General features: G+C 45.8%; 2 protein-coding genes across 3 annotated transcripts in view; one reads left to right on the top strand and one right to left on the bottom strand.

The window, feature by feature from the left end:
* LOC140208262 (NACHT, LRR and PYD domains-containing protein 3-like) overlaps positions 1–9974 on the bottom strand; it is a 38110-nt gene extending 28136 nt beyond the window's left edge. The window contains exon 1 of one of the 2 annotated variants that reach the window (XM_072276832.1): positions 9887–9974. The gene's annotated coding sequence lies outside the window, so the exon portion shown is untranslated. Of the gene's footprint in view, positions 1–3159; positions 3296–9886 lie in introns of those variants that run through there. The other variant, XM_072276831.1, reaches the window with a different exon arrangement.
* Positions 1–18850, top strand: part of LOC140208265 (uncharacterized) — a 515327-nt gene that overhangs the window by 136550 nt on the left and 359927 nt on the right. The window lies entirely within an intron of this gene.

Genomic DNA, 18850 nt, shown 5'->3' with positions numbered 1-18850 from the left:
CGTATTAATCACAGCCTCTCCCTGCGAGGGATGGAATGGGAACTCATTCTCTGCTTTGCTTCAGAACTTCAGAACCTCAGAACCAAACATCTGAGCACAGAACAGAAATACTCGCTCAACATCTCATAAACCCGGACAACCTGATCCCCTGATTCATTTTATCTGGGTGAAAACGTGTGGTATTCCAGGATCCAACCTCAGAGGGTCACAGCCCACACCCAGAGCCTCACACATCTTTTCCACATATCACATTGGGTGTTTCCACATCTCACACTGACAGACTCACGCTACCAATATCCAGCCCCTGGAGACGTCTGCTTCACTGTGGAAGGAGGAACATCCAGCCACATCTGTAAAAGCACCAACGTAGACCGAAGCCCAAACACTGCCAGTTCCATATTCCTGGAGCCCCCATCCCAAGATTGTATCTCAAGCACCAACTCTCCCAGGGCTCTTTGCTGCCGGTAATATGCGGCAGTGTCTCAGCTAATCCCAGTTCAATCTTCTTGCTGCGTGGGATCTCGCCCAGTACAGCTGGCTGCCATGTTTCCTGCAGTGTAGCAGGAACAAAATGTAAAATTATAAAGTAGAAAATGCTGGGAACTCAGTTCATCAGACTACATCTCTGAAAGGACAAATGGTGGAAGACCCAGTTTCAGAACTGAGACTGTTCGAGATGCTGCCTATCTGCTGAGCGTTTCCAGTATTTTCTCCTCCTTACTTTGAATTTCCTGCAACTGTAGTATTCTCTCCCTCCTCGTTTTAATGCACAGATAGTAACTGATTGTAAAATATCAACAACACCCTAAACAGTAAATGCCACCCCACCCCAAACCATTTGTTAGTTCTCAGTTCATTCTGACCCTGGTGTAATACATCCCATACCGTCAATGCTCACAGCATCCTTTCCTCCCACTGTCATTCTGTCACATTTGCTCCTGAGGCCGCTGAGAAGCGGTGACCACAGAGCGATAAAAATGTGCAGCACTTGCTGCAGCTCTGACGGGCTGTTACCCTGGAAACGGAGGAAGTGGCTCACCGAAAATAACCGAAAAAGGAAATAACAAACTCAACATCAGATGCTGTGAGTTTCATTTTGACAAAGATTAACACTGCAGCCATTTTGTAACGGGGAAACTAAAATTGAAATGGCTGCTTTTACCCTGCCACCTGCTGTGTTCAATTAAACCTCTGGTAGCTCCAGCTATCAAAAACCCAATCCTGGAAAAGATGCAAAACAAAACTTCACAATGAAGACAAAATTTAGAAGAGAGTTTGCTGAAATATATCATTGTGGCATTGGGACACAGGCTGGACAGAGATTGAACAAAATGGTTGATAGATATCATTGATGTGGTGGGATACAGACTGGACAGAGATTGAACAAAATGGTTGATAGATATCATTGATGTGGTGGGATACAGACTGGACAGAGATTGAACAGTGGGTTGATATATATCATTCAGTTGGTGGGATTCAGACTGGACAGAGATTGAACAAAATGGTTGATAGATATCATTGATGTGGTGGGATACAGGCTGGATGGAGATTGAACAGTGGGTTGATATATATCATTCAGTTGGTGGGATTCAGACTGGACAGAGGTTGAACCAGATGGGCAGGGAATGAGCAGATGGAAACCGGTGGGAGAAGGAATCAAGTGCACTCTCCGATGGTCGTCCAGTAATACACAGACACTGAAATAATAGTACACACTACTAGATAACAGATTCCAATATAACAAAGCCAGAGCAAACAATAGCCCTGGAGGAACGTTATTTTCTTTTTACTGTGTACTGTCCCAGTAGCTTATGGTCGAAATGACAATAAACTTGACTTGACTAAGAAGTTCGGTATATGTCGTTTTCCACCCTACACGCTTCATCAGTGCTCCGGAGAAAGTATCCCATCCCGATACCGCACAGCTTAATACAACTACTGTCTACTGCTATTTCTTTAACTGAATGAAGTAGCGGAGAACTGTGGACACAGCTGAGCACACCATAGAAACCAACCTCCCCTCCATGGACTCAGTCTACACTTCCCGCTGCCTCAGTAAAGCAGCCAACATAATGAAAGATCCCCACAACCTGAACATTCTCACTTCTCACCCTTCCACAGGGGCGAAGATAAAATAAAACAGAAACATACCACCAGGCTCAGGGATGGTGTCCGTTCTGCTGTGATAAGCGAACTGAATGTTCCCAGCGTGTTGAGTGGACTCCTGACCTCACAGTCTAAATCGATCTGACCTTGCACCACATATCTACCTGCACTGCACTTCCTCTGTAACCAGAATGAGTTGTTACACTCAGATATTGTTATCTTAATGTACTGCTGTAATGTATTGATCTGTGTGGATGATACCGAAGACACGATTTTCACTCTACCTCTGTACATGTAAAACAAAATAAAGATTCCCCATTTTAATCGTGTGGAAATATTAGACGGCCTGGGTTGCTCCTTTGGAAATTCTGGAGGGAGTGTACACAATTCCGAGAAACTCAGATAAATGAAACAACACTTAATTCCCGCATTAATAGGCTCATATATCGGGAAACACTGGCTGCATTTCGGCAAGTCGTTGCAATGGAAAGAAGATGGAAATAAACTTCCCAGTACCCCGAGAGGACGTTAGAGATCTGGATCTCACTGTCCTACGTTAGAGATCTGGATCTCACTGTCCTGTCTGAACGGGGGATAAATGAAACTACTCATACACGTGGATCAGTGTCCCGAGGGTGTGATTACTCTGTTGAACCCTCGCGTCTGCAAGAACACACCAGGCCGAACGGCCGATTCCAGTGTGCTGGACATATGTAAAACAATTAAAGACCCCAGGCACCGATCCAGGTGAAGTTTGGATCCGAGACCGGGCCGGGTGATGGAGGTAAAGGTCCCCAGCTACATCTTAATGGATTTGTTCAGTCTCGGCTTCACCACCTCATCCCGCTCCTGGGACCAGAACAACCGGGGCTGAGCGGCGGCTCATCTCAGGCGGTTCGGTGTGACGGTCCCATAAGCCGGACTGACCCCGGCAGGTTGTGTCCAGGAAGTGGGACGAGGCCGCCAGTTCGAGGAAGTTAACGGGACGCTCTGCCCAACATCAGCACCCCCCCCACCCCACCCCACCCCACCGGGATCGACATCAGTACTCACCGATGGGAAATTGTCGGTCGCGTTCACACCTAGTGACCGGCCTCAACACTGACCGATGAGAACTTGATTAATTTGTCCCGCAGACAGCGATCGGTTCACCGGCTCCCAGCCAACGATCCGCTTCAACAGAGAACGGTAAGAACAGCACCGCCCATCCGGGGACTGTGAGAGCGGGGGCGGAGCCTCGGCAGCGGGGGGCTGAGGCGGAGGCGGGACCTCGATAATAAAACCCCGCAGATGCTGCAGATCTGCGCTTGAAATGGGAGCGAGAAACGGGATCACGTGACGGGTGGAGGGTCTCCCATCTGAACCGGTGACTCTGTTCCTCGCCCCTCACACGCAGCCCGACCCACCGCTGCGTTTTACACGTTATTTCATTTTTTACACCAGCTACATTTTAAAATTTTCCCTCTTTGTCTTCCCCATCCCCATCGCTCCACCTCCCGGTTCTCCGAGTTACGGTTTCGATTCCCATCCCGGTCCGATACACAATTCCCACCCGAACAGGAGTTGTGCAGGTTTCATGGAAATCACTTCTATGCTTGTAAGCACTAATTTCTATTCACATTCCTCCGGAGCCTCGCTGGACAGGAACACTGAAATATCAAGTGAGAAACAGTAGGAGGTGGCCATTCAGCCCCTCAAACCATCAACAAGATGTCGGTTGTTCTCCCATCTCAGCCAAGAGTTTTTGTCCGATCCACAGTTCCTCGATCCCTTCGGTCTCCACACATCTGCCGGCCTCTGTTTTATGCGAAGACGATCACTGAGACTTCATCGTCCTCCAATACTCATTCTGCTGAATCTCTAAAACAAACACTCTCTAACTTCTTCGATAACCCTCCATGGATTTAAATTCCATTTCTGCAGCCCCATGTTGGCCCAAACACTTACTTCGCACCCCTGTCACTAGTTCCACCTTCCCACCTCCCTCCTCAGCTGGATCCACCTCTCACTCCTCAGGTCTTGCCCCATCTCCACCCCTCACCTCTTTTCTCTGACTATTTCCCGTCCACTCTCAGTCCAGAGGGAGGGTCTCAGCCCAAAATATTGAAAATTGATTTCCCTCCACAGATGCTGCCCGACCCATTGAGTTCCTCTGGCGGTTTGTTCTTTGGTCTACAGAACCCATGTTAGTATGGGGAGCATATTCCAGATATAATCTCAACAAAGCCCAAATAATTATTACGGTAATCACTCTGGACAACAACGGCTTTGCTTCCTCAACCTTCAGGTGTATCTTCTGAATTTTGGGCTACTGATCATGAAAACCAACATGAAGTTTCCCTACCACGCTCCATTTTTTTGAAATCACTTATGCTTATTATTTCAATTCATAATTTAAGTCAATTAAAATGTTGCCTACAATGTAAGTTGGCAAGTTTCCTATCTTGTCCAGGCATGCTTAGGCGTCGCGGCTGCTGCACGGAAGGACAGGCTTTTATAAATATTATAGGGTTCAGGATTGTAAGGATGGAATTTTCTATCACCAGGCACAAACATTTCTATGAAGGATTTTGATATTTGAGACAGATGTTTCCCGGAATAACTGATGCCAAGATTAAGGAAAGCACTTTTGTTGGTCCACAAGTCAAACAGGTCATCAATGACAGGCAACTTGAAGAATTTCTAGTGGGACCGGAGAAAATCACATGGAAGGCATTCAAGAAAGTTGTTGAATTTTGTTCTCGGCATCTACAGAGCACCAACCTACATGCAGCTGGTTGAAATCATGCTTCAAACATATAAAACCATGAAATACAACATGTCAGTAAAGATACATTTTCTGCATTCCCGTTTAGACTTCTTCCCTGTAAATCTCGCTGCTGTTAGTGATGAGCAGGTGAAAGGTTTCACCAGGAGATAGCGGTCATGGAGAGAAGACACCGGGGCAACTGGAATTCATCAATGCTGGCGAATTATTGTTGCACACTAAAGCGAGCAGGCTCAGACACTGAGTACAAATGAAAATCATTAACAAAATAATTTAAACTTAGTTGAGCTATTCCAAAGCATCAGCAAAATCATGCAATTAAACACATTATATTCAATAAAAGTTCATTTGTTGTTTCTCCAAATTCCTATGTGATACAAGTAGTCTGAACTTATATTTGTGTTCATCTCCAAGCAGTCTATCATCAACAAAAAAATTCCGAGGGAGCAACACTTTTGAAAAAAAATGTTGTCCATACCTCACTTAAACACGAGAGAACCTGCAAATTCTGGAAATTCAAAGCTACACACACAAAATACTGCAGGAACTCAGCACATCAGGCAGTGTCTGTGGAAAAGTGTAAACAGTCAACATTTTTGGCAAAAAGTCTCCTTCATTACTGAGGAGGGATGGACAAGATACCTGAATAAAACTTTAGGGAGGAGAAAGAGGCGAGCTGGACGGTGCCAGTGAAGTCAAGTGTAGAACAAGTTAACGGCTGGAGAAGAGAGAATCGGACAGTGTCAATAGGAGAAAGGGAAGGAGGGGACTCAGGGGAAAGCAATAGGCTGGTGAGCAGAAATGAAAGTTCAGAGAAGGGCATAGAGGAGTGTGAGGCGTTGGACGTGTTTACTGGAAGGAGAATTCAATACTCATGTAATCGGGTTGGAGACTGCCCAGATGGAATATATGGTGTTGCCCCTTCACTCTGGGGGTGTTCTCATCCCAGCACGAAAGGAGACCATAAATCGAGACGTCAGAATGGAATCATAATTAAAATGTTTGGCCACTGCGAAGTCCCCCTTCTTGCAGATGATACAGAGACGCTCAACAAAACGGTCTCCCAATTTACGGTGGGTCTCACCAATGTAAATCAGGCTCCATCGGGAGCACGGGACACAATAGACGACCCCAACAGATTCGCAGGTGAGGTGTTGCCTCGTCTGGAAGGACTGTTTTGGGCTATGCATGAAGGCGAGGGAGAAGGTGTACGGGTAGGTGTAGAACCAAGGCCATTTGTAGGGATAAGTGACTGGAGGGAAATTAGTGAGGAGGGATGATTGAACAAGGGAATTGAGGAGGGATGATCCCTGTTGAAAGAGGAGGGTGGGGTGGGAGCGAGGAAGGTAAAGATATGTTTAGTTGTAAGACCTCACTGTATATTGTGGAAGTTGCAGAGGCTGAAGGGGAGGTAGATAAGGACAAGAGGAACTGTATTATTATCTTCTTCCTGTCATTGATCCCAGTGTGAATCAACCTCGCTAGCTCCCCGTGAATCCCATGTGACCGAAGCTTCCAGATCAGCTGCCGTGCGGGATCTTGTTTGAGGCTTTACCAAAGTCCATTTAGACAAAATCACGGCTCAACTTCATCTATCTACATATTTACCTCCTCTAACATCTCCAGAATACTTGACAGATATGATGTCCCGCTGGATGGTGTAGTCGGTGATTTCCCCAAAACCAATGTCCAACCACCCGAGGCTGCAGCTTCACTGCAGACTGAGGAAATTCCAATCCCAGCTGTAGAATTGCCAACCTGGATTGAAATCCATACACTGCCAGTTCCATGTTCTGAGAGAATCCATCCTGATAGTATGACCCAGTCACAGACGCTTCGATGCCGGCGATTTGCCGTGGTGCTGCTGCCACTTTTGATTTACAAACTGAGCTGGAACTGGAACCTGAAGACCCTCTGCCGGGGTCGGGGCTCAGGCTGGTGAACCAGGCTGTAGCTTGAGAGAGGATACCGCTACACTTCAGCATATCTCCAGAAGCTAAACTGAGCACATTTGATCACCATCTTATTGCCGTGAGGGATCCTGCCCAACACGATTGGCTGCCATGTTTCCCTCAGGGTAGCAGAAACAAAATGTAAAATTATAAAACAGAAAATGCTGGGGTCTCAGTACATCCAGCTACATTCCTCAAAGGAGAAATGGTGTGGATTGACCCTTTCAGAACTGGGACTGTCTAAGATGCTGCCGATCTGCTGAGCGTTTCCAGCATTCTCTCTTGTATTACTTTACATTTCCGGTAACAGCATTTTTTGTTCATTTTCAATGCACAGATAGTAGCTGTTTGCAAAATATTTGGGACAGACTAAAATGTTTAAACCATTTGTGTAAATGCCACTCTGACCCCTCCAATTTGCTAGTTCTGAGTTCATTCTGACCCTGGTGTAATATATCCTATACAGTCAATGCTCACAGCATCCTATCCTCCCACTGTCATTCTGTTACATTTGCTCCTGGGGCCACTGTCTCTACGCTGAGAGGCGGTGACCACAGAGCGGCAAAATGTGCAACACTTGCTGCAGCTCTGACAGGCCGTTGCCCTGGAAACGGAGGAAGTGGCTCACCAAAAATAACTGAGAAACGAAATAACAAACTTAATATAAGATGTTATGAGTTTCATAGTGTCAAGGATCAACACTAGGCCACTTTTTAACGGAGAAACTAAAATTGTAATGCCTGCTTTTACCCTGCCTCGTGCTGTATTCAATTAGACCTCTGGTAGTTCTTATTAACAAAGGAAAAAAAAACAACAACAAAAACACAGAAAAAAATAAAAAAATAATAAAACAACAACGAATCCTGGAAAATTAAATGAAGTAAAAGGTGAAAGAGAGCACTTTACAACGATGACATAGGTCAGAAGAAAGTTTGCTGATACTGATCAGTGAGGTATCCTAAAATGACACAGCTAGAACAAACAATAAGAAATTTGGCATATACCGTTTGCCCCTGACCAAACTTTATCAATGAGTCACGGAAAGTATCCGATCTGGATACTTCCCGCCTTCGTACGGCTGCTGCTCTGCCCATGAGAAGTTGAAACATCAGAGAACTGTGGACACAGCTGAGCACAACATAGAAACAGGCCGCCCCCACCCCCCATGAACTGTCTCTATATTCCCCGTTGCCTCAGCAAAACAGGAAACATAATCAAAGTTCTCCACAAACCTGGACATTCTCACCTCTCCCCACCCATCCGGTGGAAGATTAAAAGAAAACAGAAACATACCACTGGGCTGAAGGATGGCCTCCATTTTGCTGTGATATCAAATTGAATGTTCCCAGTATGATAGGACACAGCTTAATAAGATGGACTGTCGACCTCACTATCTAACTCCATGTGACCTTGGACCATATGTCTACCTGCACCGCACTTTCTCTGTAACCATAATGATTTGTTACATTCAGTTATTATTTTACCTTCCATCACCTCAATGTTCTGTTGTAATGTATTGATTACTATGGATGGTTCACAAGACAGGTTTTCACTATACCTCGGTACATGACAATAATAAACGATTCCCCACTTTAATTGTGTGGAAACATCAGAGAGAACGAGTTTTTCCTCTGGAACATCTGTAGAGAGTTTTCACTAAAGTGTACACACTATTGAGGAACCCACATAGAAATATAGAAACATAGAAAATAAGTGCAGGAGTAGGCCATTCGGCCCTTCGAGCCTGCACCGCCATTCAGTACGATCATGGCTGATCATCCAACTCAGAAACCTTCCCTCCATACCCCCTGATCCCTTTAGCCACAAGGGCCATATCTAACTCCCCCTTAAATATAGCCAATGAACTGGCCTCAACTGTTTCCTGTGGCAGAGAATTCCACAGATTCACCACTCTCTGTTTGAAGAAGTTTTTCCTAATCTCGGTCCTAAAAGGCTTCCCCTTTATCCTCAAACTGTGTCCCCTCGTTCTAGACTTCCCCAACATCGGGAACAATCTTCCTGCATCTCGCCTGTCTAATCCCTGTAGGATTTTATACCTTTCAATAAGATACCCCCTCAATCTTCTAACTTCCAACGACTATAAGACTAGGCGAACCAGTCTTTCATCATATGAAAGTCCTGCCATACCAGGAATCAATCTGGTGAACCTTCTTTGTACTCTCTCTATGACAAGGAAACCTTTCCTCAGATTAAGGGAACCAAAACTGCACGCAATACTCCAGGTGTGGTCTCACCAAGGCCTTGTACAACTGCAGTAGTACCTCCCTGCTCCTGTACTCAAATTCTCTCGCTATAAATGCCAGCATACCATTCGCCTTTTTCACCGCCTGCTGTACCTGCATGCCCACTTTCAATGACTGGTGTATAATGACACCCAGGTCTCGTTGCACCTCCCCTTTTCCTAATCAGCCCCCATTCAGATAATATATATATATACACACACACATAAATGGAATACGCTTAATTCTCACATTAATATGGTCATATACCCGGAAATATCGGCAGGTCGTAACAGGGGAATGGAATCAAGAACAAAATGCCCAGACAGAAAGAGATGCCGTCACAGATCTGGATGTCACTGCTGGTCTCAACGGGGAAAAGATAAAACTGCTCATACACGTGGGGAAATGCCTCGAACGTGGAGTTACTGCCATTAATCTTCTCTGTCTGCAAAAGCACGACAGGCCGAATGGCCGCTTCCCGTGTACTGGAACTATGTAAAACAATTGTCGACCCCAGGCATCGCCGCAGGTGAAGTTTGGATCCGCTACCGGGCCGGGTGATGGACATAAAGATCCCCGGGTACAACTCCACAGATGGGAGTAGTTCCAGCATCCCGCCTCATCCCGCTCCCAGGACTAGAGCAACAGGGGCTGAGCGGAGGCTCATCTCCGGCGGCTCGGTGTGAAGGTCCCACAACCAGGATCGACCCCGGCAAGTTTTGGCCAGCAACCCGGACCGAAACCGCCTGTCCGTGTGAGTTAACGGGACTCTCTGCCCATCGTCAGATTTCCCGCTCGGGACCGGCCTCAATACTCACCGATGGGAGCTTCCCCCGCCGACAGTAAATCTTCCCCCGGCTCCCCGCCGACGATCCGCATCAACGCTGAACGGAAAGGAAACCACCGACTATCGAGACTGAGCATGCGCAGTATGAGCTCCGCGTCTCCAGCGCTGTGGTGGGCGGAGAGCGGTGGTGGGGGAGCGGACACAAACCTGCAGATGCTGCAGCTCCGCGGTAAACGGGATTGGTGAGTCTCTCATGTCAATATTAGAATCAGGTTCAATATCACCGGTATGTGTCATAAAAATGTGTTGTCTTTACGGCAGCAATACTAAGTAATATATAATAACAGAGAAAAACTGTGTACCACAATAAGGACATGTGTGTGTGTGTGTGTGTGTGTGTGTGTGTGTGTGTGTGTGTGTGTGTGTGTGTGTGTGTGTATGTGTGTGTGTGGGAGTGTAAAATTTTTTGAGCAGCACAGATGAATGCAAGAGGTCCAAATCTCCCGTAAATAGGGTCATACATCGGGAAACAATGGCTGCACTTCAGCAGGTCATAACTGTGAAATGGGCTGAAAAACAAATGCCCATCCACAGTGGGAGGAGGTGACTGATCTGGACGCCACCGCCTTGTCTGAACGGACGAAAGATGAAAGATGAAAGATGGGTATAGTCCCGGCATCACCGCCTCATTCCTCCCCCGCCCGTCAGAACTAGACAACAGGGACTGAGCAGAGGCTCATTTCAGATGGTTCGCTGTGAAGGTCCCACAACCCGGACCGACGCCGGCAGATTCTGCTCCAGGAAGCGGGGCGAGGCCGCCAATTCGGAGAAGTTAACGGGACTGACTGCCCAACATCAGGCCTCCCCGCTTGGGACCGGCCTCGATACGCACCGATGTGAACTTGATGTCTTCACCCCGCAGTCAGCGATCCCTCCCTCGGCTCAGTAAAGCAGAGCGGAGGGTGGGACTTGGGAAACAAACCGGTGTTACGAACCAGCAGCAATAGATTACAAATGGAGTCTGGTTTAGATGTTAAAACCACTATCTTTATTAGTAACTACTTATAATATCTTAACTTAAGAAGGATAAAGAAAAGTTAACAGTGTTATGTAGGTATATATATGTGTGTGGCTTCCGAGGTAACAAACTTGGAAACAAAGCTAGAGTCTTACGAGGGTGAAATATGCAAGTTCAGTTGTCCACGATGTGAATGATGTGAGAGAGAGAGATATCTGTAATCCCAGACAACCGTAGAGAGAAGGCGATCACGTCGAATTTCACAGATAAACGAAAGAGCCGTCGTCGAAGATCTTATCCATTGAATCGATCCAAAGTCCACTCAAATATCTCATAAAAGTGACCTGTCACAGGAATGTCGTCTTCAAGTGGTTACCACATCATATACCCAGGCAAGGGTTAACTTCGAGTGGTCCCACAGATCATTCCTGAATCCACTCCGGTGGATAATACGAAGTGTGAGACACACACATCTGGAGCAAACCTGCCCCGGCAGTTCTTAGTTCCAACTCTTACTCAGACTGCGAGAGTAGCTGTGCTCTCTCTCTCTCTCTTTCTCTCTCTCTCTCTCTCTCTCTCTATCTATCTCTCTGTCTGTCTATTTTAATCTGCACAAACTGCGAAAGCTTGTGATTGACGTCATAGTCCCGCCTCACTCAGGCGCTCTTAAAGTAACAGTCCACAGTGCGAAACCGCAGGCCCGTAACAACCGCAACTGCTGCACATCTGCGGTAATGTGTGATCACGTGACCGGTGGGAGGGTCTCCCCTGACAATGTCAGAATCTGGTTTAATATCACCGGCAATGTCCTGGAACGTGTTATCTTTCCGGCAGCAGTACAATGTAATTCATCATAGACGAAAAAGGTAAATTAATACATGTATATATGTGTGTGTGTGTGTGTGTGTGTGTGTGTGTGTGTGTGTGTGTGTATTAAATTAAATAAGAGTGCAAAATTTAAATTAAAGGGTAATTAACCGATTCTCCCCTTTAGTTGTGTGGAAATATAAGGCAGCCTGGATTGCTCATTTTGAACTTCCGGGGGAGGTTTAATTGTACTGTACACATTTTTGAGAAGCACAAATAAATGGAAAAGTTGTTAAATCTCGGAAAGGTGCGGTCATAGAAACATAGAAAACATACAGCACAATACAGGCCCTTCGGCCCACAAAGCTGTGCTGAACATGTCCCTACATTCGAACTACCTGGGTTTTACACATAGCCCTCTATTTTTCTACTGCTGCATATAGTCATCCAGGAGACCATTCAAAGACCCTATCGTTGCCGGCTCCACCATCGCCACCGGCAGCCCATTCCACGCACTCACCACTCTTTGTGTAAAAGTCTTACCCCTGACATCTCCTCTGTACCTGCTTCCAAGCACCTTAAAACTGTGCCCTCTCGTGCTAGCCATTTCAGTCCTGGGAAAAAGCCTCTGAATATCCACACGGTCAATGCCTCTCATTATCTTGTACACCTCTAATAAAGATGATTGAGGTCGAATCGTTCGGACAGAGGTGGTGCTCGGTACTCGGTGTCGGAGGGCTGATCGGAGCTCAAAGTTTTCTGAAGACTCAGAGTTGACTGTGGTCGGGCATGGCAGGGGGAGTTTTTGTTCCTTCTCCCGTCTGCGTGAGATGCGGACTGTTCCTCATCAAGTTATGGTCTTGTTGCACTGTTGTAACTACACGTTATAATGATGTGGTTTTGTTCGTTTTTTCCGTCTTGGTCTGTCCGGTGTTTTGTGATATCACACCAGAGGAAATATTGTATCATTTCTTAATGCATGCATTACTAAATGACAATAAAAGAGGACTGCGAGTCTTCATAATATAATTCTATAAATTATCCAGCTGCTGCTGGGTGATCAGATTAAATCGGTTATTTCCCTCAGCCCTATTTCTCGGAGCACCGTAACTGCAGATTCCAAATATAGTTGTAAACTGTACCGAAATTTCGATCCTCCTTGTGGAACACGGCTGCCCGCTGCCTTCCGGTCAGAATTCACTCTAATCATCTGCCTTCTGTGAGTAACCCAATTGTGAACCAATCAGCCAGGTTTCCCTGTGTCCCATGCCTCCTGACTTTCTGAATGAGTCCACTATGGGGAACTGATCAAACGCCTGACCAAAATTAATGCACCCACATCGACTGTTCTGATTCTTCTGTTTGTTTTAATTTCACTTTTTCAAATAATTCTGTCTGGCTCAGAAAGGACAACATGCCATGTTGTCTCTCCGTAGCCAAACTACGTTTCTCCAAATTCTCATCAATTTCCTCTTCAATAATCCTCTCCAGTAGTTTACCCACTACTGATGTAAGACTCCCTGGTCTATAATTTCAAGAAGTATAGCTGTTATCTTACGTCAACAAATGAATAACTTTTTCCAACCTGAAATCGTCTAGTTTTACCTCTGTGGCCAGCGAAGACACAAATATCCTGTCCAAAAGCTCAGCAGTAACTTCGCTCGCCGTCCAAAATTGCCTGGACTATATCCTTTGCTATATCGGGGAAATTATCCATCATAATGTTTTCCAAGTTTCCAGCGCATCCTCTTTTTCAGCGTCGGCATGTTCGAGCATATCTGCTTTTTTTCGCTGTGTTCACATTCATCAATGTATTCGGTGAGGAGATTCACTGCCTCCTTGGACTCCAGACACAAGTTTTCCTCTGATCTGCCCCCACTCTCTCCAGTCTCCTCCTGCTCTTCACAGTGCAACTCGCCAAGGCCTTCTCAACCCCCCTTCTACCTCTTCTAAGTCCACTGTTAAATTCTTTCTTGTCTGCACTGTGACTCGCCATAGCCCTATGTGATCCTTTCTTCCTAAATCTTAAGTATCTTTCTTTCTTCCTCTTGAATCGTTCCAATCTTCTTGTCTCCCAGGGTTACATTACACTATTATCCTTTCCCTGCCATAAAGAGACAAGCCTATACTGAACCTCATGTCATTGTTCCTTCAACAATCACCATATATCTGCTGCGCATTTCCCGGAGTACACCATTTCCCAATTTACCTTCACAAGTTCCTGTCAGGTAGCCCCATAATTCGCAGAGCCCCAATTAAATACATTCCATGCTCCTGGTCCTATCCCCGTGCAAGGTAAATGTCGGGGAGTTCTGCCCTATCGCTCTGACATGCTGACCCGCGGAGAGATCTGTCACCTGATCCGTTTCCTTTTCTATTATTAGATCCGGTTTGGACTGTTCGCTAGTCCGAGTGTCTTCTTATAGTGACGTGAATCCTTCCTGGACACAACTGAGAAATTATGCCATACCGAAACCTTTTACCCTGGGGAGGTGCCAAAGAATATTGTGGAAGTTTCATTTACCCGTGCCAATAGCATGACACGTGTCGATCTTTCCCTTCCAATCGGTTCCTCGCTGTTCCCCTTGCAGTTCTTTTTGTTAATCTGGTGAGCGGCTGTATAGAATACTCCAAATAGGGAGATCGCGCCCTTCATGTTTCTGTGTTCATCTCACAGTCTATTAACAAACGAACGCTGCACTTTGTCCTCCCTTTCTGCATCTGCCTTACTATCCCTGATCTGCCATCGCACCCCCTTTGCACTCTGTTACCCGACCCTGCCCATTTTTCAACATCTAAAACACGGAAAGTCCTGCAGCCATCCCTGCCCTTGTGACAGTCGAGTGTCTGTGATAGTTTGCAACATACTCCAACTATTGTAACAAACACGGCAGCAGCATTGAACGTTTCTGTTGCTCCCTACCTGAACTGCATGAAGTCAGCAATCTTCCGTGAATTCTACAATTTCCGGATGAGCAGGTATATGATTAATTGAGTTTAGGACATATTTGCCAACCCTGTTCATTGGAAAACGGCTTTATTTGAAAACTCCGCTGAATTGCCATTGGAGGCGGGCATTATCTACACAGATGGCCATTTAATGTAAACACATACACCATTCCATTCCTCAGCTCTTCTCTGAATTTCCTCTGTGTCAGTGTATAGATACAAGTATTGGTGCACACGCTGAGAATTAGCAACATTAACCCAAATTGCTGTAGGATGTATACCGGGGAACTCAAATATCTGTCCTGGTAAAAATAGTTTTGCAGTTGCCATTTCAGGGAATGGGCTACATAGGGCATCCAAAATAATATGAAATTAGCTGATATGGAAAACAGCAAAATAATCGACTTTCTGCGTTTTCCCACCTCGGCATCTTTCTGATTGTCGCTGCTGTGTCGAAGCCTTCTGCGGACTCTAATTGCAGCAACGATATGTCTTACGGTTAACCCGTTGAACACCAGGATTAAGCCGATTGGTAGCAATGGTTTTAAAATACTGTCTAGTAGTTCGTATGCTCTCCACACGGGTGAAGTAGCGTATTCATATGAGCCGGTGCACCGCCACGGCGTGTTGTCAATGATGACGTAAGGTTCAATGCCAAAGTAAATCGGGACACATCTCCCGCAGCTCACTATAACCACGGTCACGATAACCACCGTTGCTGTTCTCTCGGTGCAGTATCGTTCCCGCAGCTTTCGGCAACATATTGCGATGAAGCGATCGAAGGTAAAACTGACCGTAAACCAAACAGAACAGTTCGTTGTTACAGACCGAAATGTAATTGTCAGAGCGCATACAGGAGTAAAGAGCAGGGATCTGGAATAAATGTAGATATTGTTGGTCTGTTCCACTAAAGCAACAACGATAACCACCATCAGATCCGCTGTGGCCATTCCAACCAGGTAACGGGTGATGCATTTGGAGAGACCGCATTTTCCCCGAGAAAGGATCACAATCGCCGTTAAGTTAACTGCAAGAAATTTGGAAACAAAATAGAAATATGGTCAGTTCCCTGAATGCCCCCATTCTACCGATGCGACGCAGGGTATGGTCTGTTTGGAAGTAGAAAGCGGGAATCCAGTGTGTACGGGCTCGGTCGCTACACGCCGGCTGGAGGACAATGACGGATGTGAGTGTCGGTGGATTGGCGACCTTCCCACAGTTTAGAGCGAGGCATCCGAGTTCCACGACTCAGGTAAGGGTGAGCAGTCGATCGCTCCTGTAAACAACACCACTTCCATTATTAGAGCTGAAATAGCTGAAAGGATTGTTTGCAGCGGTGTCAAAGTGGAGTCAAGGAGATATGAAGCACGACTTCTCATTTACTGAAAATTACAGTAAAATTTACAGAAGAACAGACCTACGTGTCGAACATAGATTGGACCGTCATTTAAAAAAGCTGCCATTTGTTATAAGGAGGAAGTGTCTGCACTGATAGAGACTCGGACCTAGAAAACCGGAGACCAGCATCACTTCAGAAAGCCTAGCGAGGTGAGATTGTGAAACAGTGACAATATCGGCACGAATTTAATTGACAAAAGAGGAAAACACTGCGATCAAAATACGAAAAATGCAAATAAAACAATCAAATGCCTGAACCCTCCATTCCGGAAACACGTTTCAGCCGACGGTCGCATCTGTGCTCAGTAACAGTGCGGATACCACAGCAGAGTAACAGCAAGACGACGGCACCGTACATAAAGTAACCAGCTCCGGCATCTTACCGGGGGCACCAACCGCGACAAGTGTGGGATAGTAAATGGCCGCGATGTAGTAAATCGCCGGATATCCCATATTCCGTCAGAAGCAGCGTTCAGTTGTACGGAACGTTTCAGCTGCTCAGATGGACTGGGCATCGGTTTAGCAGACTTTTATTGAGATGAGAGCAATTCCACTGAGTCAATTAGCGTCAGGGACATTAGTGACAACCAACTGCACAAACACTTACGTTAAACTATTTTTACTCACTGTCCCCCTGTCATGAATTTGATTCTTTAAGGGATATTGCAAACTCTTTACTTCAAAACAAAATATAATGCGAGTTTACAAAGTTATTTTCCATGAGACCTGACTTCAGCTATTTACGTAGGGTATTTTTACATCTGTGTTCCTTTTAAGGTAGGCATTTATCTTGAAGTCATTTATTTTGTAACATTTGACAAAGCACATTCGCTTCTGAAATTGAGGGAAGGTGTTTGTTCTGGCAGGTGAAATGGAGAAAGCACCCTTATTACAGGGAAACATTCCCTCATTCTTTTCTTTCGGTCGTTCCAGTCATTTCTGCGGTTTGAATGATGGAAATCACAGTGACAGCTGATATGTGTTACAATAAAATACACTGCACTTATACTCCTCGAAACAATTTAAAAGATCCGCAGCGATATTCCAGAGACCTGCGATCAAAAAGGGAGCGTGTCTTCGGGAAGTTAGCGAGGGCTGTGGACAGTTTGAAGAGCAATGTTTTCCAGCGCACACATGGGCCGTTCGGCAGGAACCTGATCTCTGCCAGTCAATGACTTGACCGTGCCACACCCGTGACGTGCGATGCAGTCTATTTAACTTTAAAGATATTCTCAAACCTGCCACAATTCTACCACTGTTTCTCTATCCATTCTCTGTTTGAACAAATATAGCAAGTACAATCTCTGAACAATCCGCAGGTTCCCAGGCTGTTCTACTATTTACCATTAAGTTTTCTTTTTTTTTTTCTCCTGATTTACTGTTAGGTATATTACCTTTCGAGCGTCACTATAAGAAAGTGCAGAACAGCGGATGTGGTCAAGCTCACTTGTCAATCACCCTTCCTTCTGCTCTTGCAGTGCGCCGCTCCGTGCCCATTGTACCGAATGCGTACCGATGAGCGGCCCTGCCCTTATTGCAGAGAGTCTCATCACTCTGTTTCCATTGTGGAACTCGTACTATTGTGTGGCCCTCGGCGTCTCGAGAAAGTATCACCTCTGCCTTCAAATTCATCCTTCCAAAGTGAATCACTTCGCAACGTTCCGGGTTGAACTCAATCTGTAACTTCTCAGCGCTGCCCTGCGTCCTGTCACTGTCCTGTTGTAATCTGTGACAAACTCTATACTCTTCATAATTCCACCAACCTCCCTCCACATCATTGCAAATAAAATAAACCACCCGCCCACCTCCTCATCCAAATCATTCATAGATACACAGAAAGCCGGGGGTCTCAGAACAGATCCCTGCAGGACTCCACTGGTCACCGACATCCAGAGAGAAAACGCTCCATCCACAACTATCCTCTGCCTTCTGTGAGCGTCAGTTCTGAGTCAACCAGCCAGCTTTCCCTGGATACCAAACCTTCTGACGTTATGAATGGTCCTAATAAGGCCCAAATAAGGCCTTATTAAAATCCATTTATAACAGACCAATTATCCCCCAGTTTATTTGCAGAAGACCATATAATAAACACGTTCTCCCATCTGTTTCTCTCTTTCATTGTCTCCGCCTTGTCTTGGGCGAGTGCAAATATATGAACTATCATTATCCTCCGGGTACAAACTGGAAGTGGTTGTCCAACTCACTGAGGGGACAACTGCTCCTTCATCCCCATCACCGTCGATTGCCTGAAACATAAATCTAAGAGGATCATCTCATCTCGGTCCACAACATCCCATTGACAACATGTTTTCTGGAACTCAGCTACGAGAGGATATTGACTATCTCCAAGGGGTTTGAGTTGGTTAATATGATATCAACCCAAATTATACGGAGAAGTCTGGATTCGATATACTGATGGACCGGCTCTGTCCGGACAAATTGCGAAGGTGTAAAGGGGCTCGGCTGATGTAGTGATATCATAACCTTCTGTCCTATTTCAAACGCCCCCGGTTTTGTTTGCACCTGGAAACAAGCTTCGCTCTGCCGTTTCTTCCGTCACGTATTATGGGCGGCATCATAATGGGCCTCCTTAATACAGTCAATTAATTGCTGCTTGAATTTGTCCTTTCCAATGCTATCGTACTCGGTCTGCGATAAATCTAGCCAAGCAGGAAAACTAACCCTTTTACTTATTCTCCTGATCGTCAACTTAAAACGTGTAAATGCAGGAGAGGATGCTTCTGTGCTGAGGACTATCATAAGAACAGAGGGTAAGACAGTGACCCATGAGCCGTTTAGTCATTTTAGACAACATTGTCTTTA

Source organism: Mobula birostris, chromosome 13 (assembly GCF_030028105.1).
Source record: "Mobula birostris isolate sMobBir1 chromosome 13, sMobBir1.hap1, whole genome shotgun sequence".
Classification (NCBI taxonomy): Eukaryota; Metazoa; Chordata; class Chondrichthyes; order Myliobatiformes; family Myliobatidae; genus Mobula; species Mobula birostris.
This window is presented reverse-complemented; position numbering and strand designations above follow the sequence as displayed.